General features: G+C 38.9%; 2 protein-coding genes across 5 annotated transcripts in view; one reads left to right on the top strand and one right to left on the bottom strand.

Annotated features, from left to right (window-relative positions):
- The window catches only part of ZC3H12B (zinc finger CCCH-type containing 12B), a 425024-nt gene extending 413355 nt beyond the window's left edge, over nt 1-11669 (bottom strand). For all 4 annotated transcript variants that reach the window (XM_015127587.3, XM_077989675.1, XM_015127585.3 and 1 more), the window contains exon 1: nt 11259-11669. The gene's annotated coding sequence lies outside the window, so the exon portion shown is untranslated. The remainder of the gene's footprint in view (nt 1-11258) is intronic.
- Nucleotides 11670-11786: 117 nt separating this feature from the next.
- Nucleotides 11787-14302, top strand: part of ZC4H2 (zinc finger C4H2-type containing) — a 119907-nt gene continuing 117391 nt past the window's right edge. The window contains exon 1 of the mRNA XM_015127581.3: nt 11787-11899. The gene's annotated coding sequence lies outside the window, so the exon portion shown is untranslated. The remainder of the gene's footprint in view (nt 11900-14302) is intronic.

Below are 14302 nucleotides of genomic sequence, written 5' to 3'. Positions count from 1 at the left end.
AATTTATAGCACTAAATGCCCACAAAAGAAAGCAGGAAAGATCTAAAATTGACATCCTAACATCACAATTAAAAGAACTAGAGAAGCAAGAACAAACACATTCAAAAGCTAGCAGAAGGCAAGAAATAACTAAGATCAGAGCCGAACTGAAGGAGATAGAGACACAAAAAACCCTCAAAAAATCAATGAATCCAGGAGCTGGTTTTTTGAAATGATCAACAAAATTGATAGACTGCTAGCAAGACTAATAGATGTACCATATGACCCAGCCATCCCATTACTGGGGATATACCCAAAGGACTATAAATCATGCTGCTATAAAGACACATGCACACGTATGTTTATTGCGGCACTATTCACAATAGCAAAGACTTGGAATCAACCCAAATGTCCATCAGTGACAGACTGGATTAAGAAAATGTGGCATATATACACCATGGAATACTATGCAGCCATAAAAAAGGATGAGTTGGTGTCCTTTGTAGGGACATGGATACAGCTGTAAACCATCATTCTTAGCAAACTATCACAAGAACAGAAAACCAAACACCGCATGTTCTCACTCAAGGGTGGGAACTGAACAATGAGATCACTTGGACTCGGGAAGGGGAACATCACACACCGGGGCCTATCATGGGGAGGGGGGAGGGAGGAGGGATTGTATTGGGAGTTATACCTGATGTAAATGACGAGTTGATGGGTGCTGACGAGTTGAGGGGTGCAGCACACCAACATGGCACAAGTATACATATGTAACAAACCTGCATATTATGCACATGTACCCTAGAACTTAAAGTATAATAATAGTAATAAATAAATAAATAAAAAGAAGAGAAAATAAATAAATAAATAAAATTTAAAAAAAGAAGAAAAGAGAGATGAATCAAATAGACGTAATAAAAAATGCTAAAGGGGATATCACCACCGACCCCACAGAAATACAAACTACCATCAGAGAATACTATAAACACCTCTACGCAAAAAAACTAGAAAACCTAGAAGAAATGGATAATTTCCTGGACACTTACACTCTCCCAAGACTAAACCAGGAAGAAGTTGAATCCCCGAATAGACCAATAGCAGGCTCTGAAATTGAGGCAATAATTAATAGCCTACCAACCAAAAAAAGTCCAGGACCAGACGGATTCACAGCCAAATTCTACTGGAGGTACAAGAAGGAGCTGGTACCATTCCTTCTGAAACTATTCCAATCAATAGAAAAAGAGGGAATCCTCCCTAACTCATTTTATGAGGCCAACATCATCCTGATACCAAAGCCTGGCAGACACACCACAAGAAAAGAGAATTTTAGATCAATATCCCTAATGAACATCCATGTAAAAATGTTCAATAAAATACTGGCAAACTGAATCCAGCAGCACATCAAAAAGCTTATCCACCATGATCAAGTGGGCTTCATCCCTGGGATGCAAGGCTGGTTCAACATATGCAAATCAATAAACGTAATCCAGCATATAAACAGAACCAAAGACAAAAACCACATGATTATCTCAATAGATGCAGAAAATGCCTTTGACAAATTCAACAGCCCTTCATGCTAAAAACTCTCACCACTCCTATTCAACATAGTGTTGGAAGCACTGGCCAGGGCAATCAGACAAGAGAAAGAAATAATGTGTATTCATTTAGGAAAAGAAGAAGTCAAATTGTCTCTGTTTGCAGATGACATGATTGTATAATTTAGAAAACCCCATCGTCTCAGCCCAAAATCTCCTGACGCTGATAAGCAACTTCAGCAAAGTCTCAGGATACAAAATGGATGTGCAAAAATCACAAGCATTCTTATATACTGGTAACAGACAAACAGAGAGCCAAATCATGAATGAACTTCCATTCACAATTGCTTCAAAGAGAATAAAATACCTAGGAATCCAACTTACAAGGGATCTAAAGGACCTCTTCAAGGAGAACTACAAACCACTGCTCAACGGAATAAAAGAGGACACAAACAAATGGAAGAACATTCTATGCTCATGGATAGGAAGAATCAATATCAAGAAAATGGCCATACTGCCCAAGGTAATTTATAGATTCAATGCCATTCCCATCAAGCTACCAATGACTTTCTTCACAGAATTGGAAAAAACTGCTTTAAAGTTCATATGGAACTAAAAAAGAGCATGCATTGCCAAGACAATCCTAAGCCAAAAGAATAAAGTCACGCTACCTGACTTCAAACTATACTACAAGGCTCCAGTAACCAAAACAGCATGGTACTGGTACCAAAACAGAGATATAGACCAATGGAACAGAACAGAGTCCTCAGAAATAATACCACACATCTACAGTCATCTGATCTTTGACAAATCTGAGAAAAACAAAAAATGGGGAAAGGATTCCCCATTTAATAAATGGTGCTGGGAAAATTGGCTAGCCATAAGTAGAAAGCTGAAACTGGGTCCTTTCCTTATTCCTTATATGAAAATTAATTCAAGATCGATTGGAGACTTAAATGTTAGACCTAAAACCATAAAAACCCTAGAAGAAAACCTAGGTAATACCATTCAGGACATAGGCATGGGCAAGGACTTCATGTCTAAAACATCAAAAGCAATGGCAACAAAAGCCAAAATTGACAAATGGGATCTCATTAAACTAAAGAGCTTCTGCACAGCAAAAGAAACTACCATCACAGTGAACAGGCAACCTACAGAATGGGAGAAAATTTTTGCAATCTACTCATCTGACAAAGGGCTAATATCCAGAACCTACAAAGAACTCAAACAAATTTACAAGAAAAAAACAAACCACCCCATCAAAAAGTGGGCAAAGGATATGAATAGACACTTCTCAAAAGAAGACATGCATACAGCCAACAGGCACATGAAAAAATGCTCGTCATCACTGGCCATCAGAGAAATGCAAATCAAAACCACAATGAGATACCATTTCACACCAGTCAGAATGGCAATCATTAAAAAGTCAGGAAACAACTGGTGCTGGAGAGGATGTGGAGAAATAGGAACAATTTTACACTGTTGGTGGGACTGTAAACTGGTTCAACCATGGTGGAAAACAGTATGGCAATTCCTCAAGGATCTAGAACTAGAAATACCATATGACCCAGGCATCCCATTATTGGGGATATACCCAAAGGATTATAAATCATGCTGCTATAAAGACACATGCACACGTATGTTTATTGCGGCACTATTCACAATAGCAAAGACTTGGAATCAACCCAAATGTCCATCAGTGACAGACTGGATTAAGAAAATGTGGCACATATACACCATGGAATACTATGTAGGCATAAAAGGATGAGTTCGTGTCCTTGTAGGGACATGGATGCAGCTGGAAACCATCATTCTCAGCAAACTATCGCAAGAACAGAAAACCAAACACTGCATGTTCTCACTCATAGGTGGGAATTGAACAATGAGATTACTTGGACTTGGGAAGGGGAACATCACACACCGGGGCCTATTATGGGGAAGGAGGATGGGGGAGGGATGGCATTGGGAGTTATACCTGATGTAAATGACGAGTTGATGGGTGTTGACGAGTTGATGGGTGCAGCACACCAACATGGCACAAGTATACATATGTAACAAACCTGCACATTGTGCACATGTACCCTAGAACTTAAAGTATAATAAAAAAGAAAAAAAAATGGTTTATCGATGGAAGAAAAAAGAGCATAAATAGTAAATAACATGCCTCTAGCAACTCTAGTATTAGGTGTAGTTGTGCTCTATGGACTGCTTCACCCTAGTTCAAGTCTTTTTTTTTTTTTGTCTCACTCAACTCTTTTTTTTTTTTAATTTATTTATTATTATTATACTTTAAGTTGTAGGGTACATGTGCATAACGTGCAGGTTTGTTACATATGTATACTTGTGCCATGTTGCTGTGCTGCACCCATCAACTCGTCATTTACATCAGGTATAACTCCCAATGCAATCCCTCCCCCCTCCCTCCTCCCCGTGATAGGCCCCAGTGTGTGATGTTCCCCTTCCTGAGTCCAAGTGATCTCATTGTTCAGTTCCCACCTATGAGTGAGAACATGCGGTGTTTGGTTTTCTGTTCTTGTGATAGTTTGCTAAGAATGATGGTTTCCAGCTGCATCCATGTCCCTACAAAGGACGCAAACTCATCCTTTTTGATGGCTGCATAGTATTCCATGGTGTATACGTGCCACATTTTCTTAATCCAATCTGTCACTGATGGACATTTGGGTTGATTCCAAGTCTTTGCTATTGTGAATAGTGCTGCAATAAACATACGTGTGCATGTGTCTTTATAGCAGCATAATTTATAATCCTTTGGGTATATCCCCAGTAATGGGATGGCTGGGTCATATGGTACATCTAGTTCTAGATCCTTGAGGAATCGCCATACTGTTTTCCATAATGGTTGAACTAGTTTACAATCCCACCAACAGTGTAAAAGTGTTCCTATTTCTCCACATCCTCTCCAGCACCTGTTGTTTCCTGACTTTTTAATGATCGCCATTCTAACTGGTGTGAGATGGTATCTCATTGTGGTTTTGATTTGCATTTCTCTGATGGCCAGTGATGATGAGCATTTTTTCATGTGTCTGTGTGGATCTAATTAAACTAAAGAGCTTCTGCACAGCAAAAGAAACTACCATCACAGTGAACAGGCAACCTACAGAATGGGAGAAAATTTTTGCAATCTACTCATCTGACAAAGGGCTAATATCCAGAACCTACAAAGAACTCAAACAAATTTACAAGAAAAAAACAAACAACCCCATCAAAAAGTGGGCAAAGGATATGAACAGCCATTTCTCAAAAGAAGACATTCATAGTTCAAGTCTTTAACAAGTTAACCTTGTAACTTTAACAAGTTAGCCAGACCAGAAGTTCCAGTTTATTGTCAGAAGAATTTCATCTCAGAACATCAGAAATGCTGGATCTTAGTGCTTCTTGCATCATAACATAAATAGAACAAACCAGTACCAATATGCATGCACTCATTATATGATTATTATTTCAGAAATGGGGAAGAAGAAGATCCTGAAGTTTTACTACTTTAAGAGCTGCAGCAACACCATCAACAAAGACTACTAAGTGTAACTTTTAATGCACACTTTACTTTCTTACTCTGATGAATTCATAGGAAGAGTTTGTAAGTGCACAGAATTTACTTGCAGATAATATTGGTACTACAGTTTTTAAAACATCTGAAAGCAGTTTACCACAGCCTGCCTCAATTTTGCTTACACTAAGTGATGTTCAAATCCCTTTTCTTGTAAACAGCCCAATACAATTAATGGCTCTGATTAGCAATACAGCACTTAGAAGATTTTTTAAATACACAAAACTTAGATGTTCCTCCATTCTTGTAACTTATTTTAATTCAGTATCATATGCAGATACCCAGTAAAGAAGCTCCAATACTGCCTAACCTCTTGTAGGACTCTGGCTGCTTCTCCTGTAGAGTGTAATTCATTTTTAGCATGACTACTATATATATATCTAGCCTATAACAAGTTTTTGGTTAGTGGGGCCTGAAATAATGAAATTTTGTTGTACTGTAATCTGGACCCCACTGATTCAGAATTTGTAATAATTCAGAAAGGAGCTGAAATTAAAGTGACTTTAGGGTTACTTTTGCATAAAGAATTTACTAAACAAATTTAAAAACAAGATAGTAGAAAGGATATTAAAACTACTTAAAAGAACAAATGTGGCCAGGCACGATGGCTCACGTCTGTAATCCCAGCACTTTTGGAGGCCGAGGTGGGTGGATCACTTGAGCTCAGGAGTTCAAAATCGGTCTAGGCAACATAGTGAAACCCGGTCTCTACTGAAAATAGAAAAACTAGCCGGGCGTGGTGGCACACACCTGTAATTCCAGCTGCTCAGGAGGCTGAGGTGGGAGGATCTCTTGAGCCAGGGAGGCGGAAGTTTCCATGAGCCGAGATCATGGCACTGCACTCCAGCCTGGGGAACAGAGTGACACCCTGTCTCAACTTCCCCCTCCCAAAACAAAACAAAAAAACTAAACAATGCTTCCAAGCACCTTTAAGTACTTTAGAAATATCTCTTTACATGTAATCCATTGATACACTAACGATACACTAACTATAAATCACTCTCATATATTTATTAAATCAAGATCCCTAAGGGATCTTGATCTAATCCTGGTTAATATATGTACAAGAAAACCATAAAAACTACAGTTCATAAAAAAATTCTAAAATTCAAAACTTCGCCCATTTTAGACTTGTTCTCCCTAAATTATTGCAAATTAAGAAAAATTTGAAACATATAAAATCTAAGACTCATTTTTCTCATACCCCTATCTTTTTTCCTTGTTTCTACAGACTCACAGGTATCTGAACCAATTTGGCAGCAACAACTACATAATCCAAGATTAAATCTATTGATAATAAGCAAAAAAAAAAAAAAAAGTTAATAATGATAGTCCTAAAAGTATGCAGGAAGAGAAATAGAATATAAGGATCTATGTGCACGTTTAAAGATTAAACTCAGCAAGAACCATTACATATATTAGTATATAATATACACCCAGCCCTGAAAAGGACAAGGAGCAACTTAAAAGTAATGAGACTGGCTTATATACGACCTGTGGAATCAAACTTATTACTTAGGTCACACCCCAATATGTCAACTAGTATTCAATTTGAAAGAAAAATAAAATTAATCCCAAAAAGATGGTAAGAAATGTCACATAATAAAAAATAACTATTTGAATTCATCTGATAAAAGATGCTACATAAATACAAAGCAGTAGTAATAAGACAGTCTGGAAGAATAGAGAAGATATTCTTCATTATTCTAAAATGAAAAAGTTCCTAAGTATAACTACGTAAAGTTTAGATGGTAAAAACGCAATGAGGAAATCTGAAACAATCCAAATGAAAGGATCCCTACTTTTATTCCAGAAGGACCCAATCTCTTCTGACTTTTTACTTCCTAGGGTAAAGAAAATAAATTATTTTTGAAATAAAAACCTAGTGATTCAAAAATTGCCTGATTTAGTCACAGTATTTTAAACGAACCTGGGCAATTCTTCCTCTCAATACCACTTCCAGTCAAATCACCCAGTTTTAAATGCAGTTTATCCAGTCTGGGTTTGGCTTTTTAGACAATCACAGAAAATCTTTCCTAAATAACTTTATAAAAAGATAGATATCTTTTGTGAAACTAATTTAAGGGCCAAAGAAGCAGGTGAAGAGTGACAGTGAGAACAAACCAATATCCACAGTAGTTAGGAAAAGTAGAAGTGAGGTACAGAAAAGTGAGCATAATGAGGAGTTATGTAATTTGAGGCAGTGAAAGGTTATAGTGATATTAAAACTTACTGTACAATGGCTTTAAGTGAATATTATTTTAGAAATATATCCATTTTCACATTATTAATCGTGTCAAAATTCAATTTCAGGTTTCAGTTAATATTTATTGCATTTTAAAAATTGTTACAAAAAACTTATTACAGTAGAATACTGTCAGTAACAGAGTTAATCTTTCTGTCAAATCCCAGTGGTGCACTTGTCAATAGGAAAAGAAGAATGAGTCAGACTACAGGGGAACTTTTAGATACCAAGAGTCTAAAGGGGATTAACAATTCATAAGATATGATATTGAGAGAATGATAACTGTGTATGAGACAGTTCCTGCGGATATTAGTTTACAACTTATATATGAAGGTTTTTGTTGTATTTTCTTTGTGGATAGCACACTTTAAGAAGGAATTCTAGTCTCCACTTTTTTTTCCTACATTGAAGTGGCTATAGGTATCTTTCACTTAGTAAAAAATGTTATGTTCCAGGAAAACTTGCTCTTAAAAATAATCGCTGGCAAAAAGTCATTTATCTCACAAACTTCCATCATACAATTGAGAGATGTGTGCTCAGCTGGGAAAACTTTTAGTCCAATGATATAATAAAGATCATACTTTAGAATATAATTCTTTTAAAACCACATACTTAAGGAAAATTATAACTTCTGGATGCATCAGTGGTACTTAATGTAATACTGTGCTACCTCCAGACTCAGTCATTAGGTAAAAATATTGAGAATGAGCCTATTTTACTTAACAGAAACTGACAGTTCTTTACCCTATTTTACATGCTGCCACCACTGAGCCCTAGCAATTTAACTAAAGTATGTACCTGCCTTAAATCACCACAGTACTTACAATTTGACATACAAGGTAATTTTAATTTCTTGGCAGTTTCCCTCCTCTTTCCAAAGATCATCCCTTTGATACTGTCATAAGACCAGAAATGTACAATACTAACTTAGCAAAAATGATTTACTCCAATGCCTTCTGAATACATTTTGTTATCTGTTAACTGGTTAATTTCCAACAATAATCATAGCTGTTTGCTGACTGTGTCCACATAGGCCATTCTGTTCTCTAATAACCTGTTTATTTAATAGCTGATATTCTAAGTAGAGGATATTCAAAATAACAATTATATTTGTTGAGCCTAGAAACTATTTGCTACTGTGAATTAAAGTCAACTTTAATCAGAGAAGACTATTGCTGGCAGCAAAAGATACCAAATAAAAGGTACAGAAGGTGTATAAATCCTCAAAAATTTCAAGTTTGAGTATATTGCTCCTGAGAGTAAATCTGTGAATTCTTTATATTTGGAATTCTAATATGTGAATTTATGTTAGGAGACATACCTCTCTATGGATGGAATAACTCCATATTTTGTTATTTTTCTATGTGTAAATGCCAACTTACAATGGCTGACTAAAACCTAGGAGACAATTAGTCATCTGACTAATTTTCAATATAGCAAAAGGATATTAGAAATGTACCAAAATAAGCTTTGCAGAGGTTTGTAATTGCAGTTTAAACATTGATGTTAGTTGTCAATTATTAATACATACATTATTAATAACATGATATTAGAACTTTGACTGACATCAATTTGTGGGATTCTGATGTACCCCTCCCTTTGTTTTCAGAAAATGAAAGCAATAGCAGTACTAAATATAGTACTAAAAACTAAGTTACCATATACTAATGGATCAAAATGAATGTTGCATATAAAATTTCCCTAATTTAATTTATCAAGAAATAGTCTTTGGAGCATATTAATAATTTAAGGCTGTACTAATCAGACCAGTGTTGTATGAAACACTCAGAATATAACCGTCTCTTAGTGGACAGTAAAAAAATATACAGGTTACAAAAACATGTGAACTTAACACTCTACCTACATCTGCTTAGAAAACATTCTCAATTGCCTCAGGTAATAGGATGATTATTTTAAAGCCTGATTTCTATAGCATGTATATCTGTGAAATTATATTTAATTTGTTAATTTAGTATATAGTTTATCATAGAAAATTATGCCCACTACAAAGAAGTTAATTGCCACTGACAGTCCTCTTCTCCTTTAGGTTTATCTAGGAGAAAATATGCACAAGGATTAGAAAATCAAGTGCCTTAGCTCATGCTATGCTGAACTCTTCCCCCTTCTAAGAAAGCGTATACTTCTATTAAGAGCCAAATCAAGTATGACTTTCTCTACAAAGCTTTCTCAGACAAATCCAGCCTACAGTAATCTCCCTTTACTCGTAACTCTTTTAGTCCTTATTCAACATGACTCTATGTTCCAATTGTTGACCATGATGTCTCATATATGTATTTTCCTTTTTCTAATGGGTAAGCAATTTACCCAACTGGTAAACTGCTATTTCTCTTCTATTCTCCACAATACCTGGTATAGTAGTAGGCATTCATTAGAAGCTAGAAAATAAAAACTTGTTAAAAGTCACTTAAAAAAAAAAAAAGAGTTCACTGATCAAGTGTTTTGATAGCATTTGCAAAATAAGCCATCAATTTTATTTTATAATGTGTTTATGACACCCTAGGTAAATGCTTTTAGAGTATGTGGCACCTTCATAGCCATACTCATTTCAATGGAATACTAGATTGGATTCAAATTACTGCCAGGTCCTCTAAGTATTTGAAGGTGAAGAGCAAGTATTCATATGATACACTATTATTCCAAATAATTCAGACTTAAATTCATCAAAAGCTTTTCCAAAACAAAACAAAAAAAAATTGTCTTTGGACTCTAGCAACTAGAAGCATGTCAGCTTGCTAACGCACAAAACAAACAATACTCTCCGAGGTCCAAGATTATTTTGCAGGGGTACTAGAATTATATTGTGCTTTAATTCAAACTATACCCCCAAAGAACCTCAAACAACATGAAAGCTCCCAAAGCAAAGCATTTTACCCCAAACTAACAAAGTTTGCAGTCTTGACAGATTCATCCAATACATTTAATCATAAATGGCATCTATATATCCTTTTAAAAAATCTTTAGCTCAAAAGCGTTTACAAAGAAAGGAAAATTTAGCTTTTCCATTATTACGCTTCTTTCTCGCCACGTCTTATCAGATAAAAGAAACCTGAAATGGCTTAAAAACCAATAGGGAGGGAAAAGAACCCATCTTTTATTGTCTGCTCACAGAATTATCTTCAACTGCAGGCTACCTCAGGAAGAACAGATATATCACAACTCATCCTCGCTTTTATTTGGGATATTTTAGGTTTCATCATCATATTTATAATAAAAAAGAAGTATGCCATTCTCGATGAAAAGTAGTTTGTAAAACCAGTTTCCCTTATTATCAATCAGCCATTCTGCCTACTTCTCAAGTTTGATGGCATTTTAGAAGTCTAGTGGAGTGTGTGTTTGTTTTATTGTTTTTATTATTTAATATAAGTACTATCTTCCTAACGTACATGTCAGGAGTCAGAAGCCAGGCACAAGGCTTTCGGGAGCTCTCAGCACACGAGTAGCAACAACACTGAAAAGTAAGGGGCCACTCCAGCTATCTGTTCAAGCCTTGAGGCATGGAGTGGCAGCAGCCCGGGGAATGGGCTCCTGAGAAGCCCGCGGTCAGGCTGAGCCTCCTGAGAGCGAGAGCCAAAGCAAGGGGAAAGGGGCGAGCTCAGCACTGGGAGAGTCTGTCCACGAATCAGGAACCAGACTGCGTGACTGTACGTAGAATTATCAGCATCTATGGCATCTAAGAAGCAAAGCCAGGCCTTAAGCACCCACCCCGCATTCCTGGACGCCAGGGTTGAGACCAAAAAGTGGTGGCTATGAGAAGGAAAACTACCTCGAAGGGAATAGAGAGCCGCGAGCAGATGTGGGAGAGGCGTCAGAAGCTTCTGCAGGCGAAAGCAGCGATTCGCTCGCCTCCCGGGGCCCCGGAGGCCGGAAAGGCGCCCTAGAACCGAGCGAGTGCGGTGCCACTACTCACCCCTACTCTCCTATGGTCCCGGTCGTCGCCCTGCTCGACGCAGCCCCTGCAGGGGGGAGCCCCTCCCCCGCCCGCCGCCGGGGGTGGGCTCGGCGGGCGAGAGAAGGCGGCGGCGCAGGTGTCCAAGAGCCGGGGCCAGAGAGAAGCTGGGTGCAAGGGAGACAGCTTGGTGCCTTGCGCTCCGTGGCGCCGCCAACTTCACCACCATCGACGTGGAGGGACAAAGGGAGGCGATGGGGGGCAGGCGCTCGCCCAGCGGCCCGGACCCTCCTGGGGTACAAGGCCTGAGCCTCTGGAGTGACCGCCGTTCCCAGTCCCCTCAGCAACGCGACCCCCAGGCCTGATTCCCGTCCCTGGGCCCCCCTGGCCACAGAGCAGCGGCGGCTCCCTCTTGGGGCCGCGGTCGCATCTGCATCCTCCTGCTCCTCCTCCTCTGGCGCCGCTGCCTACACACACAGCCCCGGCGCGGTTACCGCCGCGGCGCCCGACCGCCGTTGCCTAGCAACTGTGCGCATGCGCCCCACCCCTGTCGGCGACTGCTGCCACCGCTGGCGCCGCTGTCGGAGCTCAGACCAGCAGGCCTGCGACCTAGAAAGTGCTCAAAACCCCACTTCCTAAGGCCTAGAAGGAGCGACGTGAAGGTAAGGGTGGGTGAGGAGAGGTCCAGGATGCTCTGCAATTCGAGAGGCCCGAGGACTTGGGATACGACAGTCTCTCAGCCCCTCGACAGGCACCTCTGCGGTTAATTAAGAGTGACAGTACCAACAACCTCACTACTTGTCTCGCTGCCTTTTATTTGTCTTTTATTTGCCTTTTATTTTATTTGCCTACTTATTTGCCTTGGCTCCTCCAATTCATCCTTCACAAGGGCTGCCAGGGTAATTTTCTAAATAACTTCTCTGATATGTCACTGGTCTGCATAACTCAGGTGGTTAAGGGTCACCTCCCTTAATAGGGCCTAACAGTTATTTACTACTGCAACAGCATACTCTGGTTTCTTTGCCTTTAGATTTGTCTTTCTGCAATTTGTTCTCATACTTGTACCAGTGATCAAATGAAAAGCTAATCTCACTTCCTTGTGGCTTAGAGAATGGGCTTTGAAATTACAGCCAAATTTGAATTTCTGCTCCACCACCAAGTAGCTCTGTTTCCTTGAGCTAGAATTTTATTTATTTATTTATTTATTTATTTATTTTTTATTTTTATTTTTATTTATTTTTTGTTTTTGAGACAGAGTCTCACCCTGTCGCCCAGGCTGGTGTGCAGTGGCGCCATCTTGGCTAACTGCAACCTCCTCCTCCCGGGTTCAAGTGATTCTCCTGCCTCAGCCTCCTGAGTAGCTGGGACTACGGGTGCAAGCCACCACACCTGGCTAATTTTTGTATTTTTAGTAGAGACAGGGTTTCACCATGTTGGCCAGGCTGGTCTCAAACTCTTGACCTCAAGTGATCAGCCCGCCTCCACCTCCCAAAGAGCTGGGATTACAGGCCCTCCACTAATGTTTCACTGGCACTTATCGTAGGACTTCTTAGAGTTTTTACACATGGCGTAGCTATTTTTACACTTTCTAAAATGTTTAAATATTTTACCAAATAAACATCCAGCAGGGCACATTTTGTAAATATGTTTACACATTGTATTAAGTTTAATACAGAAACTCTAAACCTAATCTCAAAAACATCAAGTAAATAAGTCCCTAGAATATCACACAAGTTTGTACATAGCCATTGCCTACATGTCAATTCTCAGTGTCAATATTTTAAAATTAAAAAGTGTAGTTTTGGAAGAATCACTGGATATTTACATGTTCATTAACTGGAGGGTTTATGCAGATTTCTTACCCAGGTGAACCTTTGGGAAAGATGTCTAATCACTTTATAGATCTAGATGTGTCTCAGAAAAGGTAAAAACTGATCTGTAGCTGGGTGCCTAAGGAGGCGTGGAAGGAGCTAGGGCTAGAAAAATAGAGGCAAGAGCTCAAATGGACTGTCACACTAAAATGAAACTTAGAGGACTTTGAATGTTAAGCTAGGAAATCTGTACTTTCTCCTTTATTATAGATAATGAATCTATTGAAAAATAACTCCAATTTTTGCTAAGTGCTTACTCTGAGCCACAGTAAGTTATGTATGTTAAGGGCTTTACATGCACTTTTCCATTTAATCCTCATAACTACTCTATAGGTATTATAATTATCCCCATTTTACTGATAAGGAAACAGATTCAGACAGGTTAAGAATCTCAGCTCAGGCTGGGCGCGGTGGCTCACGCCTGTCATCTCAACACTTTGGGAGGCCGAGGTGGGCAGATCACCTGAGGTCAGGAGTTCAAGACTAGCCTGGCCAACATGGTGAAACCCCTCCTCTACTAAAAATAAAAAAATTAGCCAGGCGTGGTGGCACTTGCCTGTAATCCCAGCTACTTGGGAAGCGGAGACAGTAGAATCACTTGAACCTGGGAGGTGGAGGTTGCAGTAAGCCGAGATGGCACCATTGCACTCCATCCTGGGTGACACAATGAGACTCCGTCCCAAAAAGAAAGAGAGAGAGAGAGAGAGAAAAGAAACACTAGAGGAGAGCTCAAATGGACTGTCACACTAAAATGAAACTTTATACAGATCAGCCAAAAAGGACTGAAGAAAGAGAAGAACATTTGGAAAGGGGAAAAGAGTGAATCACTCTAGAACTAATTAAATAGAAGTATCAGATTGGAGATCATCAACAAGCTGTAACCAATGTGGAGGACCATAACATAGGGAATATATATTACAAGTATAAATGTAGCAATGAGCTTGGATAGAGTTCTCACACAGCTCATACCTTTCCTTCCATATGGAACAGACATGCCTTTCAGGTTCAAAGGAAAACAATTCCGTAGTGTTCAGCCTTTTCTAATGACCATCAGTAACTCACGGGGAAAGACTTTTTACAAAATTTGCTTATATCTTCTAAAGCCTGTATTTTGCCACATAAAACCTACATTCTCTGTTCACTTATTGAACTAATCACATTATATCACACATTTTTTAACAGTGAATAGAGGAA

Source organism: Macaca mulatta, chromosome X (assembly GCF_049350105.2).
Source record: "Macaca mulatta isolate MMU2019108-1 chromosome X, T2T-MMU8v2.0, whole genome shotgun sequence".
NCBI classification, from domain to species: domain Eukaryota; kingdom Metazoa; phylum Chordata; class Mammalia; order Primates; family Cercopithecidae; genus Macaca; species Macaca mulatta.
Note: the sequence above shows the minus strand (reverse complement) of the source record. Positions and strands in the feature narration are given on the sequence as shown.